This window comes from Nuphar pumila, chromosome 2 (genome assembly GCF_984573655.1).
Source record: "Nuphar pumila chromosome 2, dmNupPumi1.hap1.1, whole genome shotgun sequence".
Lineage (NCBI taxonomy): Eukaryota > Viridiplantae > Streptophyta > Magnoliopsida > Nymphaeales > Nymphaeaceae > Nuphar > Nuphar pumila.
This window is the reverse complement of record NC_143250.1, coordinates 107,890,134-107,905,924: the sequence shown is the minus strand read 5'-3', so window position 1 is coordinate 107,905,924 and position 15,791 is coordinate 107,890,134.

Sequence of the window (15,791 nt, the reverse complement as noted above, 5' to 3'; positions counted from 1 at the left end):
TACACGCCATGGGTTTCTAACCCATGAAAAGTCACCTCAACCAGATGAGGTGAGGCCTAGTGGGGCAATTCACTATCTTGATTAGTAAAGACATCCAGGTTACGTTTTTTTTCTTTTTATAGACAATCTGAGGTTAGGCAAAACCCTACCAGTTATACAAATATACCATCCGGTTTTGAACCTGCAATGTCCCAACACAAGGTGACGTGCACTAGCTGCTCCTACCATAAGCAGAGGTTGTTGGGTGGTGACCTGTGCACAAAGACAGAAAAACAAAAGACAACATGCAGAAGCATACCTGAGGCAGCCATCGTTGAGCTCGGATGATGGCTGGAGCAGGGGGAGTTTTTTTTCTCAGCCAGACTGCTGCCCTTCAATGAGTGCAGGCTATTTGTAGCAGTCAGTGAGCAGGATCACCCTTCCCTCTGAATGAGAAAAATACCATATGGAAAGGTAAAGGGTTTCGACCTCTTCACTTTCCTATTTTTCCTCTGATTTTCAGTGTTGGCGTCGCTCATGGATACCCCTTTTATAGGTACAGAAAGGGAACGGTTTGTGTAACCATTCCTCCCTGATTCTGTGCATGTATATCAGAAGGAACACCTTCTACGGGAGGTTATTCACAACGTGGGTAACTGTCACTCACGGTGGCTTATCCCAATATTCTTTCACTTGTTCCGACGTTAAACCTTTAACAAGAAAACTTTATGGGAATGACTTGATGAATAAATTGGCCTTTATAATCTTTTTATAGATCCTTAGTTGAATCTCTAATCCTTATGAGATTGACAACAAACAAATAACAGTGTAAATCAATGAACTGAATGTAATCACTTTATCTATATGCATATGTCAAAAAAAGTTTAACAAGCCTATCCTCAATATATGTTCAGAATATAATCTCGGTGCTAACACTTTAGTAAGAGGATCAACAATCATCTCTTTGTTACCAATGTTAACAATATGCACTAGATGATTCTCTGTCCTTTCTTTAACAACAAAATACTTTAGCTCTATATCCTTGCATGACATAGTATTTTTGTTGTTGTTCGAAAAGGACATCACGGCTTCATTATCACAGTAGACCTTAAGTGGCTTCTCAATGGAATCAACCACCTTTAATTGTGATATGAAGTTCTTCAACCATATGGCCTGCGAGGTAGTCTCGTACAATGCTATGAAATCTGCCTTCATGGTGTGAGCAGCAGTGGTCGTCTGCTTCCCACTCCTCCAAGAGATCACGCCCCCAGCAAGTAAGAAGGCGTACCCAGTAGTAGACTTTTTACTATCAAGGCATCCTCCTAAGTCCACATCTGAGTAGCCAATGACCTCAGGGTAATCAACTTTATGATACATCAACATATAGTCTTTTGTCCATTGCAAATACCGTAAGACTTTCTTGGCAGCCTTCCAATGGGGTATGCCTGGGTTAAACTGAAATCTACCAAGCACCCCAACTGTGAAAGAGATATCTGGACGAGAACAAGTCTGCGCATATTGCAAGCTGCCAACAACTAACGCATATAGATAAACACTCATCTGTGCTTTGTCAATATCGTCATGTGGATAATCCTTTAGGCTCAGTTTGTCACCTTTTGATATGGGTGTTGAACTAGGAGAACAATTCTCCATCCCATATCGCTTTAACACCTTATTTATGTAGGATCTTTGGGAGAGGTCTAAAAAACATTTTGCTATGTCTCAACGGATCTCTATGCCAAGTACATAAGCAGCTTCACCCATATCTTTCATATCAAAATGTGAAGCAATAAACTATTTTGTCTCTGAAATTAACTTTATATCGTTGGCTGCAAGCAAAATGCCATCCACATGTAACATCAATATAATAAACTTACTCCCACTTTCCTTAAGGTATATACATTGATCAATAATGTTTTCTGTAAACCCGAAAGTCACAATGACTTGGAAAAATTTAATATACCATTGTCGGGAGGCCTGTTGAAGTCCATATATAGATTTGTTGAGCTTGCAAACTAAACGATCATTTTTAGAGAAACCAAAAGGTTGATCCATGTATACCTCTTCATTCAGATCTCCGTTGATGAACATTGTTTTTACATCCATCTGATGTAGCTCCAAGTCATAATGAGCTACGAGGGCCAAAATTATTCTCATTGACTCTTTAGTTGAGACAGGAGAAAATGTCTCATTATAGTCAATGCCCTCCATCTGGGTGAACCCTTTAGCAACTAATTTTGCCTCATGTCTCTATATGTTACCTTTGGAGTCCTTTTTGGTCTTAAAGATCAATTTACACCCTACGAGTTTTACTCTCTTAGGTAACTCGATAAGATTTCACACTTGATTCTTAGCCATAGAGTCTAACTCTTCTTTCATGACTTTTATCTAGTGTGAAGATTGTTCGTTTTCCACAACTTTCATAAAGGTCAACAGGTCATCGTCTATATCTATGAAATCATCAAGCTCCTAAAGGTACACCACATAATCAGGATGTATAGCAGATCTCCTAATTCTCGTGGATCTCCAAATATGTCGTTCTTCAGACTCAGATTGAACCTGATCATCCTGTTTGTGCTCATCTTGATTGTCCACAATATGTTCACTTTGAATTTGTGCATCAACAACCGGGTGATCAACCATATCATAATTAGGGATAATAATGTGATATCTTTCGGTGTTTTCTTTAACAAGTGGTGAAACTAGATCATCTACTTCCTCAAAACCAAGGTTTTGAAGTACACTTAATCCTACTGAATCATCTTCAAATAATTTTGTCTTATCTGTTTCAATAATCTGTGGTGAATGAAATGGACAATAAAACTTGTATCATTTTGATCTCTCTAGATAACCAATTAAATATCCATTGGTTGTTCTTGGATCAAAGGTTTTAATGTGGGGGTTATACAGCTTAGCCTCTGCAGGACATCCCTATATGTGCATATAAGACTGATGGTTTTCTACCTGTCCACAACTCGTAGGGAGTTTTAGGCACAAATTTCATAAAAACCTTATTCAAAATATTCATAACAGTCCTTAAGGCTTCACCCTATAACTTCATGGGAAGTGTTGAATAATTCAACATAGCTCTGACCATTTCTTTAAGCGTACAGTTTCTTCTTTCAGCTATACCATTCTGATAGGCACTACCAGATATGGTATATTGAGGTACAATGCCTTCTTTCTTGAGAAATTGCATTAATGGTCATTCCCTTTTTCCCATCTCAGTAAACCTACCATAATATTCACCACCTCTATCAGACCTGACTATTTTAATAACTTTATCAGTTTGTTTTTCTACTTCTTTCTTAGATTTCTTGAACATCTGAAAAATATCAGATTTTTCAAAGATCAGGTAGAGATATATATACCATGAATAATCATCAATAAAGGTAACAAAATATTTTTCGCTTGTATAACATAGGGTAAAAGGTCCACATACATCTGTGTGAACTATCTCTAATATCTCACTACTATGTTTGGCACCATCTTTATATGTGTTTGTATGCTTAGCTTTTATGCAATCAACACATGGGTCATTGTTGGTAAAATCTAAAGATTTCAAGATCTCTTTATTTACGAGTCTCTTTATTCTCTTTTCAGAGATATGACCCAACCTTCGATGCCAAAGCATATATGACTTATCATTTATCAAGCTATGTTTATTTCCAACTAATGGATATTCAGAAGTCAGGGACTTCTAAGTTTGGATCTTCACGTTCAATTTATACAAACCATCATAAATTGATGCAGAACCAATTTCAATAGAATTTCTGTAAATGAACAATTTAAAATTTTCAAATTTAAAACAATATCTAAATTTATCTAATTTTGAAATTGAAATTAAGTTTTTACTATATGATGGAACATAAAAGACATCATGAAGATCAAAATCTATGTCTGTATCTAAAGTAATCATACAGGTCCCAACACCCTTCACATGCGAACACATCTTGTTTTCCGAATAGATGCTCTTCTCATGCATTATTGGTTTTCTTATGCTCGGGAACAACTGTAGACAGTTAAAAATATGAACAATAGCACCATAATCAATCCACCAGCTATTTTCAGGAATTTATAATAAATTACATTCATAAAAATAAATGACAAATTACCTTTCTTTTCCAACAACTTCTTATACTTTATGCAATCTGCCTTCCTATATCCCTTCTTCTTTCAAAAGAAGTACTTTATAGGAGGAGAGTCAGATAGCTTGCCTTTGGATGTCTTATCCTCTACTGGCTTTTTCCTAGCATTTTTCTTGAATGCATTCTTCTTTGGTCCTATCTTGGGTCTATGAGAAGTCATATGTACACTCTGCACCATCTCTCCTTTCAATCTCTCTTCTTCTTCAACACACTTGGACATAAGTTCATTAAATGTTCATTCATCATTATGCATGTTATAAGAGATTTCAAAAGGTATGTACTCCAAGGGTAAGGATGCTAGAACTAAATGTACTATGAAAGAATCAGAAATGGTCATCTTCATGTCATTCAACTGAGATGTTATGTTCCTTGTTTCCAAAATATGCTAACGAATATTTTCTCCTCTAGTATATTTCATAGATATGAGCTTTAACATCAAGGTACTAGCTCTAGCCTTATTTGAACTTACGAATTATGCTTCAATAGCACTAAAAAATTCTCTTACTGTCCTGCATTATGGGATAACACTGCGAATATTTTTAGCCACTTTAGATTGCAAAAACAACAGGCTAAGCCTATTTGAGCGCTCTCACTTCTCAAAAGCACTCTTTTGATCAGTCAGGGCAACAGGTTCATCTATCCTTAAGGTTAGATCTAAATTCATATACACTAATATAAAGATGACAGTTTCTTTTCAATCACTAAAGTTTAATTCATCTAGAAAATGAATACAACTAGAGCCATCTACAATCATAGGACTAGAAACTGCACGACAAAAGACATGTATCAAAAGGCATTCATATGAGACAAAACTTAATAGAAAAAACAATAAATGAATAAAGGCCCTTAATATGCTTATTTTCAGGCGAGTGTAGGAGGTCATTGAAGTCTTACTTTGGTAAGAGCTCTAACATGCGAAACCAAGTTGTCTATCAACCATATTTGATAAAACTAAGGTTCTTGTGAAGTTAGACCATCAACACAAGGTACCTTTGGATACACATGTGTGATGTATCTTTACATATTTACCTTATTTTACCCTACCTAAATTCCAAATACAATAAAAACTTTCTTTGGGTCATTTATCGTTTCACGAATCCAAGTACAAGATTTATATTGGCTAAAGTTGTATGATAGTACTGAAATTTTTGACAATATTCGTGTATTCAGTCACTTTGGTGATGTGAATTCACTAAATTATCTAACTATCCTTAATGTCAATATTGGATATTCTTAAAAATATGAAGTAAAACTTTAATCATTGCTATAACTTAAGGCTTATGCCCATAGACTGAAGAAAAAAATCAATATCCATATCAAAAATTGATAAACTGATGAAATAAAACCTTAAAACGGTCACCAATTAATTGAATTTGTTCTCAATCCTTATGAACTGACGATAAAACCTCTAAATCGGTGACATAATCCCTTGAACCGGTCTCAAAACGGAAAGAACCGGTCAAAAGGACCCTTGAACCGATCTTAAAACTAAAAGAACTTGTCAAATGACCTCCAAACCAGTTTAAAAAATGGATGAATCAGTCAAATGACCCCTGAACCGGTCTCAAAACTAAAAGAACCGGTTATAAAACCTCTGAACCGGTCTTAAAACCGTATGAACCAGTTATTAAACCTCTAAATCGATTAAAAAAACACTGTATTGGGTCTGAAATAGTCTGAACCAATCCCTGTAGCACTGAACCAGTCTCAAATGATTAAGAACCGATTTCAGAGAGACCTGAATCAGTTCAGAATTAATCCGAACTGGCTAAAACGGTTCTGGCACTGTTATAGTGCAGTGGATCTGGTTATGTCATGTTGTTAGATAGATCCATAACCATATAATGCAGTTTTAACCCGATTCTGGATCTATCACAGACAGAATCAGATTCAGCTTACTTGGTTCTGATCCAGAGACTTAGAGGTATTCAGATTCAGGTTATGAGACCTAGAGATCTGTATCTGGATCCAACCCGAATCAATATCATGGGTCAGTATGGGTTGACAGATTCAGATCTGAATCGTAACCCGATCCAAAAGAACATAGTGGATCGGGCATGGTTCCAGAAATCCAAAACGGATTTCACAGACTCGACCCAAATCCAAAATTCAAAGCGGGTTGGGGTCATATGGATTTTGGATCCTTTACCCGAGAATTGAATATGATCCAAGTGTATTTTATGGATTGGTACTGGTAATTTGGATCGGATCCAGTTATGCACTCGATCTGAATCCAAAAAACATAGCAGGTCAGGGTTTCTCACAAAACTGGGCCCCTCACTCGAATCCTGAATCTGATCCAGTTAGCTTTATGGATCAGTTCAGTTGGAGCGGGTCCAGATCCAAAATTGGACCCGACCCGAATCAGTTTTTAAAAGAACCGATTTGCGAAATAGGGTTTCTGAAAAACCCTATTTCGTTCTTCATCTCTCTCTCCCTTCCGCAGAATGCCGTTGTCGGCTCCGACAGTCTGGCAAACCTCTGATCGCCGACGACCCCGATGACATGGAGGTGGCACACTCCACCATCAGTGGCCCGATGGTCATCTCCTTCGATGGTGGGAGAGGCAACTGCATCTATGGCCAAGCATGCTGCAGAGGTCCGACGACTCGACAGTCGTCGGTAACATTTCTGACATCTCTGCAGTGCCCTGCAAGGAGAAAAGAAAGAAGGAACAACCGGCTGTTGGGTGTCCTTCCCGACTTATGCCCAAAACGAATGTAAGAGCTTTTTTTTTTGGCATTTTCGGGAAGAAGCTGGCTCCACTACTGGCATCACCTGGAAACGGTGACAAATCGCCGGCCTGGACCCAATGGAGGCATTTGCCCCTTTCTGCAATTTAAAATCGACCCTATTGAGACCGATAAAAGGGGAAGAAAGGGGTAGCCATCCAGGCGGCAATCCAGCCAGGAAAAAACCCCGGTCTGAAGGGCATAAGTGCAACGATAGATGCGTGGGCCCATAACCCATTGTTGGGCGACGACCTACGCACAAAGACATAAAAGCAAAAGACAACATGCAGGAGCATACTTGAGGCAACCATCGTTGAGCTTTGATGATGGTTGGTGGTGGCTGGAGCAGGGGGAGCTTCTCTTTCTCAGCCGAACTGCTGCCCTCCAATGAGCGTAGGATACTTGTAGCAGTCGGTGAGCAGGATTACCCTTCCCTCTGAATGAGAAAAATACCGGATGGAAAGGTAAAGGGTTTCAACCTCTCCACTTTCCTTATTTTCCTCTGATTTTCACTGTGTTGGAGTCGCTCATGGATACCTCTTTTATAGGCGCAGAAAGGGAACGGTTTGCGTAACTGTTCTTCCTTGATTTTGTGCATGTATATCAGAAGGAACACCTTATGCGGGAAGTTATCCACAACTTGGGTAACTACCACTCATGGTGGCTTATCCCAACAGAGGCCCCATTGGTCTTCAGGTTAAGTTTTGCCATAGCCTTTTTGTGTACCAGGTCATGCCATTGTATTCTGCCTGTTGCTGCTTGTTTTTTTAGTAAATCATGATTTTAATGTGACTTTTGGGATCAACTCATTTAAAATGCTATGGGTTACCACATTATGTTATCACGTTACCACGTGTATATTTCTTTTTATTATTCTTTTACTAAATTTGTTTCGCTCTCTCAAAACAATTCTCTTTTGAGTGCGAAAAGCAACACCAATTTATTTATTTATTTATTTTTCAATGAATTATAAAAGACTACCCACTTATCACTAATTTACACACGACCATTCATTTTTTTTGTTTTACTTTTAAATGGGATGTTCGGTGGGTCAAGAGCCAATCTTTTTTCTTTCTTAGAGATTTTTTGATTGACATTAATTCTCTTTTGACTGTGAAAAGCAACACTAATTTATTTATTCATTCATTCATTTCTCAGTGAATTATAAAAGACTGCCCACTTATCACTAATTTACACACGATCATTCATTTTTTTTTTACATTTAATTGGGATGTTGTGGCAGGTCAAGAGCCAATCTTTTTTTTTTTTAGAGATTTTTTGATTGACATTAAATTTAACTATGATGTTGTTTTAAATTCATGAGACTAAATTAAGTTATTTATGTGATTGAAAAATTCAATTTAATTCAGTATACGGTTTGATAGATCTGTAACCCGCTAAATCTTTTTAATTGATCTTTTTAGCAAATGATTTTCGTTGTTAATTTTAAAAGTATTAAAAATAATAATAATTTTAAATTAAAATTTAGAGGTGTTACAATATATATATATATATATATATATATATATATATATATATATATATATATATATATATATATATATATATATATATATATATATATATATATATTATCCCCCGTCTCACTGTTGGGCCTCACAAATGATGACAGGTTGTACCTAGAGATGGAGAGCAGTCCGGTGAAGCAGTGCATTTTTGGTGTGCAACGTGGTTACACTGATCTGCCCTCCATATGTGGTGGGAGGTAATTGTTATAAAAATCAAAATGATTAATAATTTATTAATAAATAATACCAAAAATATATAATTTTTAAAAGTGGAAACAAAAATGAAGAACATTGAAAATATTTCATGCATATTCGATTGTTTATAGGGTAATCTTAATTTAACGCATTCAATAAGTTCAATTTAAAATTATTTAATAAATTGATAAGCTTCTATTTATTTATATGGTTTATAATTTAGTTGCATAATCACGATTTTGCGAGGAGGTTACAAGCCGAGATTGACCGATTTTTATCCCGATTAATCATGATGTCCTGAGGAGACACCAAGAATGAGTTTGGCTACCAGGTTCAGCAGCACATGCACTTCGTGCAATGTGATTATTAAAATTCTACAAACAATCACGCAATGTCATGTTCCTAAAAGTCTCAAGGGACTGGTTCTCTGGCATCAGGTCGACAGGATTGAAGCTGCTTTCAGGGGCGCATTTTAAACATGGAAAACTTAGGGGATGTTTGATTGCAGGGAAGGCAGTGTCCGCTGTCTCCGCAAAGAGTGGGGCCCACGTGCCCAGCCAAATGCAGAATGCGTAGGACACCGCATCCCCGCCCTTCCATGATCGTTCCTGCCCGCCCCTCCCAATGTAGTAGAGGTAAAACTCCGGGTTGCATCCAGTCTATGGTATTCAGAGCCGGGCTTGTAAAGAGGCCAATGAGGCTTGGGCCCCTGGGCCCAAAAAAATTTTAGGGGCCCATTTTTAAGGCCCGTGCTTCCCCCATTTGTTTAGAAAAGGAACAATCAATTCTTTTAGGAATCAATTCTTTTTCCAATTTACTAGTTCCTATAATGGATCCGAACTAAAATGTCTACTTTTTTTGGCGATAGTGTACGACACGATAGTGTACGACACACTGTGTTGTATGATATGTATAGATGCAATGCAATGATCTATATGTTACGGTATCATAAGATATGATCATAAATCTTGTCATTTTTATGACAATTTTTACCACATTGCTTCAAAGTAATTTGTTCTTCATTTTCTTTTTCACCTACAATCTCTAGCATCACGTCTCCTTGATATTTTATTGGACCAAATTTTCATCTTTCTTCTCTTGATGGTTTCTGGCTCCTGTATGTTGGGCATATTGTTTCTCAAATTAGACGCATTGTTTCTTTTCTAATGTTCTCTTGTTTTAGAACTTCCTTTGTCCTTTAAGGAGTTTGCACCACTGACCACTCTCATTTCTCCATTTATTTTTTCCCTACCCTCACCATCTTTCTTGATTTCTCGTGTTCTTTTAGTCAATTTTCCACCATTAGGTTCTATTGGTCTGTGCCCATTTGCGTGCTTACATGGCTTTTTACTTGCTACTGATCTTTTTTTTTTATTCTTTTTTTCTTGAAAAAGGCAATTCTTCTGGTTAATTTTGCCACCACCATGCACTTTTTTCTTCATGTCTTACAGTTCTTATAAATTTAAGGGAAATTGTCAATAAAAAATTACCATTTTACTCTTTGGAATGTGTTGTGTATGATCATGGTGCTACCGTGTTGCCATAAGGGTGGTTCCCATCTGTGGTGGAATTGAAAAGAGTCTCCATTTGATCTTCTGAGAAACCAAATGGGTTGGTGCTGAAACCAAATATTAGTTTGTTTTTTTCATATTCAGAGGATTTGTGCATGAAATCTCCCTCTTTGACCATTGTGGGGAGTTTCGCATTCGCTCCTGGAGTTTCCCATTTTCCAGTGTCATGGATGAAGCTAAGAAACTAGCAAGTCACAAGGTTTGAACCTAAATTTCGAGAAAAATGCATAACCCGAAGAAAGAAACAGTTTGATGAAAGTGGCAGTGGCGATGTAATACTATCAAGTGAAGAATCTTTTAGAGTAGAATATTTTCTGTTTATAATTGATCAAGCTCGATCTTTCCTTCAACTCTGATTTGAACAATTTAAACAATATGAAGAGACTTAGATTTTTGTTAAACTTAGAGAAGTTGAAGACTGAAGCCGATCCCTTAAATAGCTTAAAGAAGTATTGTGAGAAGCTTGATAAATTTTTAAGTCATGATGGACGTTCAAATATTGATGGTTATGATTTATCTACAAAGTTGATGACCCTGAGGTGTTATTTAACCACTGAAAGAACGGCAATTGATGTACTACGTTATTTGGCGAAACTGAATGGTTTATTCTCAAAAGCTTATATTGCTTATAAGATTTTGCTAACAATACTAGTTACCGTTGCATCATGGGAAAGAAGTTTCTCAAAATTGAAGTTAATCAAGAATTATATTGGATCAATTATGTGTGAGGACAGATTGAATGGATTGGCTATGTTGTCAATTGAGAAAGAAATGGTTGAACAACTTGATTATACTGATTTGATAAGTATTTTTGCATCTAAAACAGCTAGACGAGTAGTGTTTAAGTAGTTTATATAAATATTTTAGACATTGCTATTTGATATAATATAAATATTTAGAATATCATATTTGTTTAGTAAAAATATAAATCTTATCATTATTTGAACTTAGGTTGTGTCTTATTCTCTTGACTTTCTTGTTTCACTGTAATTTCTAATTTCTAATTTTTGTTAACAGTTAATTTTTGTTAATTAATTACTATTAATTATTGTTAGTTAATTTTTGTTAATTGATGTTATTGCTAGTTAAATATAAATATTTGTATTAGTTAATCTCTGTTAATTAATGTTGAACAACTTGATTAAACTGATTTGATAACTATTTTTGCCTCTAAAACAATCAGACGAGTATTGTTTAGGTAGTTTATATAAATATTTTATACATTTTTATTTAATATAATATAAATATTTGGAATATTATATTTGTTTAATGTGAATGCAAATTTTATTATTATTTTGATTCTTTAAAAAAAAATTGGAGGCGCTGCCCCCCGAACTCCTACTATTAATAGGGGGCCCATTTTTTCCCTCCGCCTCAGGCCCCATAAAACACAGGTACGGCTCTGATGGTATTGGTAACTAACTTCAAAATGTCCATGCTCTAGAGGCCCAGGATCCTCGAGAATTTAATTGTTCTTGTGATCAAACTTGCGACAGGTATGGTGCAGCGTTGTAATGCTTTTTCGACCTGCGGTATGAATGATTTCCTTTGCCAACCCACCCAACCTTATGGTGCTTTTCCCTCTCACCAAGAGGGTGTCTTTTTTTGTTTCTTCCCACCCAGACAAGTTTTTCTTACCATAAGATCTAGTATGGGTACCAACTGGGCTCCACATGGTTGGTAGGAGCTGTCAGTGCACGTCTCCTTGCAGGTTCAAATGCCAGTGGGGGCTTAGCTAGGATTCATGAGGGTGGGGGTGTAGAAAAAAAAAATTGGTGTGATAGTCGGGTTTGGGGGCAGCGTCCCCCATTTTTTTTTTGAGATAAAATAAAAAATGGCTACAATTATTAATAAAAATATATTTCATATGAACAAATCAAACTATTTGATGCAGTCAGGGCTGGGCTAGGACTGGGCTACAAAAATGGATAAAAATCTATTTCATATGGAATCAGGGCTGGGCTAGGACTGGGCTTTTAATTTATTTATTTTTTTAAACTGGGCCGGAAGGCAGGACTGGGCTACAGCCCAATTCTGCCACCCCCCCACCCCCCAGCTCTGCCTATGTCTACACGCAAATGCTCTTGTGGGCAGACCTGCTGAAGACGAGGCAAAACACGGCGAGCTTGTGGCCGTGAAGGACCCCGTCGTGGGCCAGTTGCTTCTCTCTCCAGTAGTTAACCACCCTGTCCAACAATCCGTTGTTGATAAAAAAAATATTATTTTATTAGGTATGGTCCTGGTTCATGCAATCCTTATAAGATCGAGGTATGGTTTCTCTTATGGTGAGCCCAATTACAGCAAAGTCCGTACCTTATACCATCATCTCAAATCAAGTATGGGTTTGGTTCTTGAGTCTGAACCAAACCCGACCCGTTGACACCCTAAAAAATATGGCATTGGTACTTAATTTGAAGCTGAGGTCTTGACAATATCCTCATGAGCTTTATATCTGAACACACACCACAATGTTTTCTAAAGTTAGGTCTTCGACAAACCGCTCGTGTCACAAGATGGACAGTGGCCCGCTGTCAATTTGTTCACCTCCTCCTTAAAGCAAATTAAAATATCGTTGCAGAGAAATTTATTTAACACCAAAGATTTGGGTGGGTTTTGGAAATTAGTTGAAAAAGAAGGAGATTTTCGAGATTTGCAAGAAAGAAGGACAAAAGAGGCAATGAAATTTATTGAATAAGAAAGTGGTGTAGTTATGCTTTGAGACTTTGTCCCTTTCTACTCTGGGAAAGAAATCCCTATCTATCCGTTATCTATTTTCCTCCACCCCCTTAAAAAGCATACTTTTTCTAAAGTTCCCTACATTTTCTTTTCCAAATTACCAATCAACGTTCTCACAATTAACCTCTCACCCTCCCTTTTCAGCAAATTCAAATTAAAACTTTTAAAAAATGTGCATAAACTTTGCCATCGAGAACATGGATGCTTTGGGGATTAAATTTGCAGCAAATCTCAAATATGTTGTTTAAGAATTTCTTGATCATTAAATGGAGCATGGGACCATGATGATCTAAAGATCAAATGAATTTTAAGTATAATTTAAGACAATAAAATTGAAAAGTGAGAGAGAGGAAGATATCAAATCAATACCCACATAAATCATTAATCTCCAAACCCAGGTAGGCATGTATGACCAAGAATATATATTCGGATCGTTTAATGGTATAGAAAAGTAATATAATTTTACTAATCCAAGATACACTAGTAGGAGCACGTGTTGGGACGTTGCAAGTTCAAATCTCAATGGTATCATTGTATAACTGGTAGGGGTCAGCTTAACCCCAACTTGCCTTTAAAAAAAGGAAAAAAATAAACTAGTAGTAACTGCACTTAATAAAAAAAATAGTTTTTAATCTATAAATAAAACTTTATCATTTTAAAAAATTGTTCAAGCGTTAATCACGTTATCGAATGGGGAATAACAAATATCGTTGGCCGTCACGTTTTTCATTTTTCATTTTTTCTTTTTCTTCAAGACTGAAAATCAAAAACCCCGTCAATGACCTCACATTGACAAGTCTCCGGTTGGTAAAGCCCTTGAAGTTCAACCTTCCAACAACAGATTCAGATAAGGTTTGGTAGCACCCACCAGGTGGCTTCAGTGGTAGATGGCTTGGTGATAAGTTGTTGACCCCTTCGTCCTAAATTCCACTCTCACCAGGTGTGCAGGTGCCTTTAACCAGTGGGTTCCATAAGCGAGTTTGGTTGCATCTCATGTGATGGAATCAAATGTGATTTGAAGTTATATGATTCCAAATATGAAATCACATTAGAGACACTTCAATTATGATTTCAAATCACATTCGGTCTCTTATTTGCATGATATTGCAAATCGCACGTTTGGTTAGCCGTGCATATGAGATTCATTCTCTCGTTTGCATGAGATTTCAAATCACTTTTGAATGAAACCAAACATAGGTGACTTGGTTATTAGCGTGGTTCATCACCATAGAAAAACAAAAGACATCTTTTAAGTAAAAACCCTACCCCAAACAAGCAGGCTGTGAATAGGGCTGGTAAATGAGTTGAACGAACCAAACAGAGCATGTTCAAGCTCGACTAGTTTGTCAGTGGATTGAGCATGTGGGCTTGGCTCGTGTTTGTGTTTAGCCGGACCGAACTCGAGCTCGTTGAGCCAAACAAGCTGGCTCATGTAAAAACATTTCATTTTATTTATACATGAAATATATATTATATATTATAATTGAAAATATATATTTTTATATTACATTTAATAGTTCATATTATATATGTATATTTCATTAATCCTTCTCTTTATATATATTTTTTGCAATCTTTTTTTATATATTACATTTAAAATATTATATATATATATATATAATATTTATTTATTTATCAGTACAAGATCTCCCGAGCAGAGCCCAGCGGAACACCTTGGCTGAACACCATACGAACCTATCATTAATTGAGTTCGTGACCAGCCGAACCGAACCGAGTTGCGAACTGCTCGCTTCGTTTAAGTGCCCTAGCTGTCAATCACCCTAAACTTAAGGGCATTTTCGAAATAATACAGTCCAACGTTAAGTTGGCGCTAACACGGAAAGAAAGGTGTTCGTGTGGAATTTGCCTAACGGCTCGTTGACGATTGGGACAAGGGGATTGAAATGACTAAAATACCCCTGTCCATTAGGGTGGATGCTTAGCCATTAGGGGAGGAGTAGGCCGCCGAGTTAAATGAATTTACAAGATAACTAAGAGATAAACAACTACTAATCTCACTAAACTTATATCTATTTAGATTCAAATTGAAAGACCCATTACACTAAAATCATATTCAATTATTAAGATACCATTAAATCTTAAGTTTGAAATTACTAAAGCTCTCCTCATCTGGCCAAATAGCAGCTGTCACCAAGTTGGAAGGACATCAGGAGTTCAAAACGTGGAGTAGACATTCTTTGTCCAAAGATCAAAACTAGGTGCACTCCTTGATGGGCAAAGAGGGTGCAGATTTTTGTTGATTGCCAACAAAGAACTGATCAACCGATTGTGCTTCTAGCGGTCAAAATTTTGACCTTTTTCTCAATAGTTGAAAAAAAAAGTAGAAATCACTAAGGCTCTATTTGGAACCCTTAAGTTAGAATCCGCTGATTCATTTGGCGAACTTTACCTAAATGGCATTTGACATAAATCCGGCAGACTAGACTAGGGTTCCAACTTAAGGGTTCCTCCATGCTAATAAAAGCTAAATAAAAAAATAAGAAAGGTAAAACGACAAGATAAACAAGTTCAAAGAAAAGAATTCAAGTAAAAATAACTAAAAAGAACACAAATTATAGAATTCATAATCAATATAAGAGAAAACGAAAGGAAAACTCTTGAATCCCAATCCTTTCTATAATTCCAAATGAAAATTGTTAGTAAATAACAATTGCTTAACAATCCAGCCCATATAAAACTTTAAAAAAATGGTAAAATATAGTGAAAAAAATGACGGCATCTATGAAAAAAAAAGCTCGTTCTTTGAAATATCATCTAGGATTTAAAAAGTTATCGCTCTACTTTCTCAGTTTTCTTTGTGTCTAATCTGTGGATGTTGGGGGTATAATAGTCATTTGGAGGTGGCAAGGTGCATAACTTTGACTACGATGACGTTTCGCC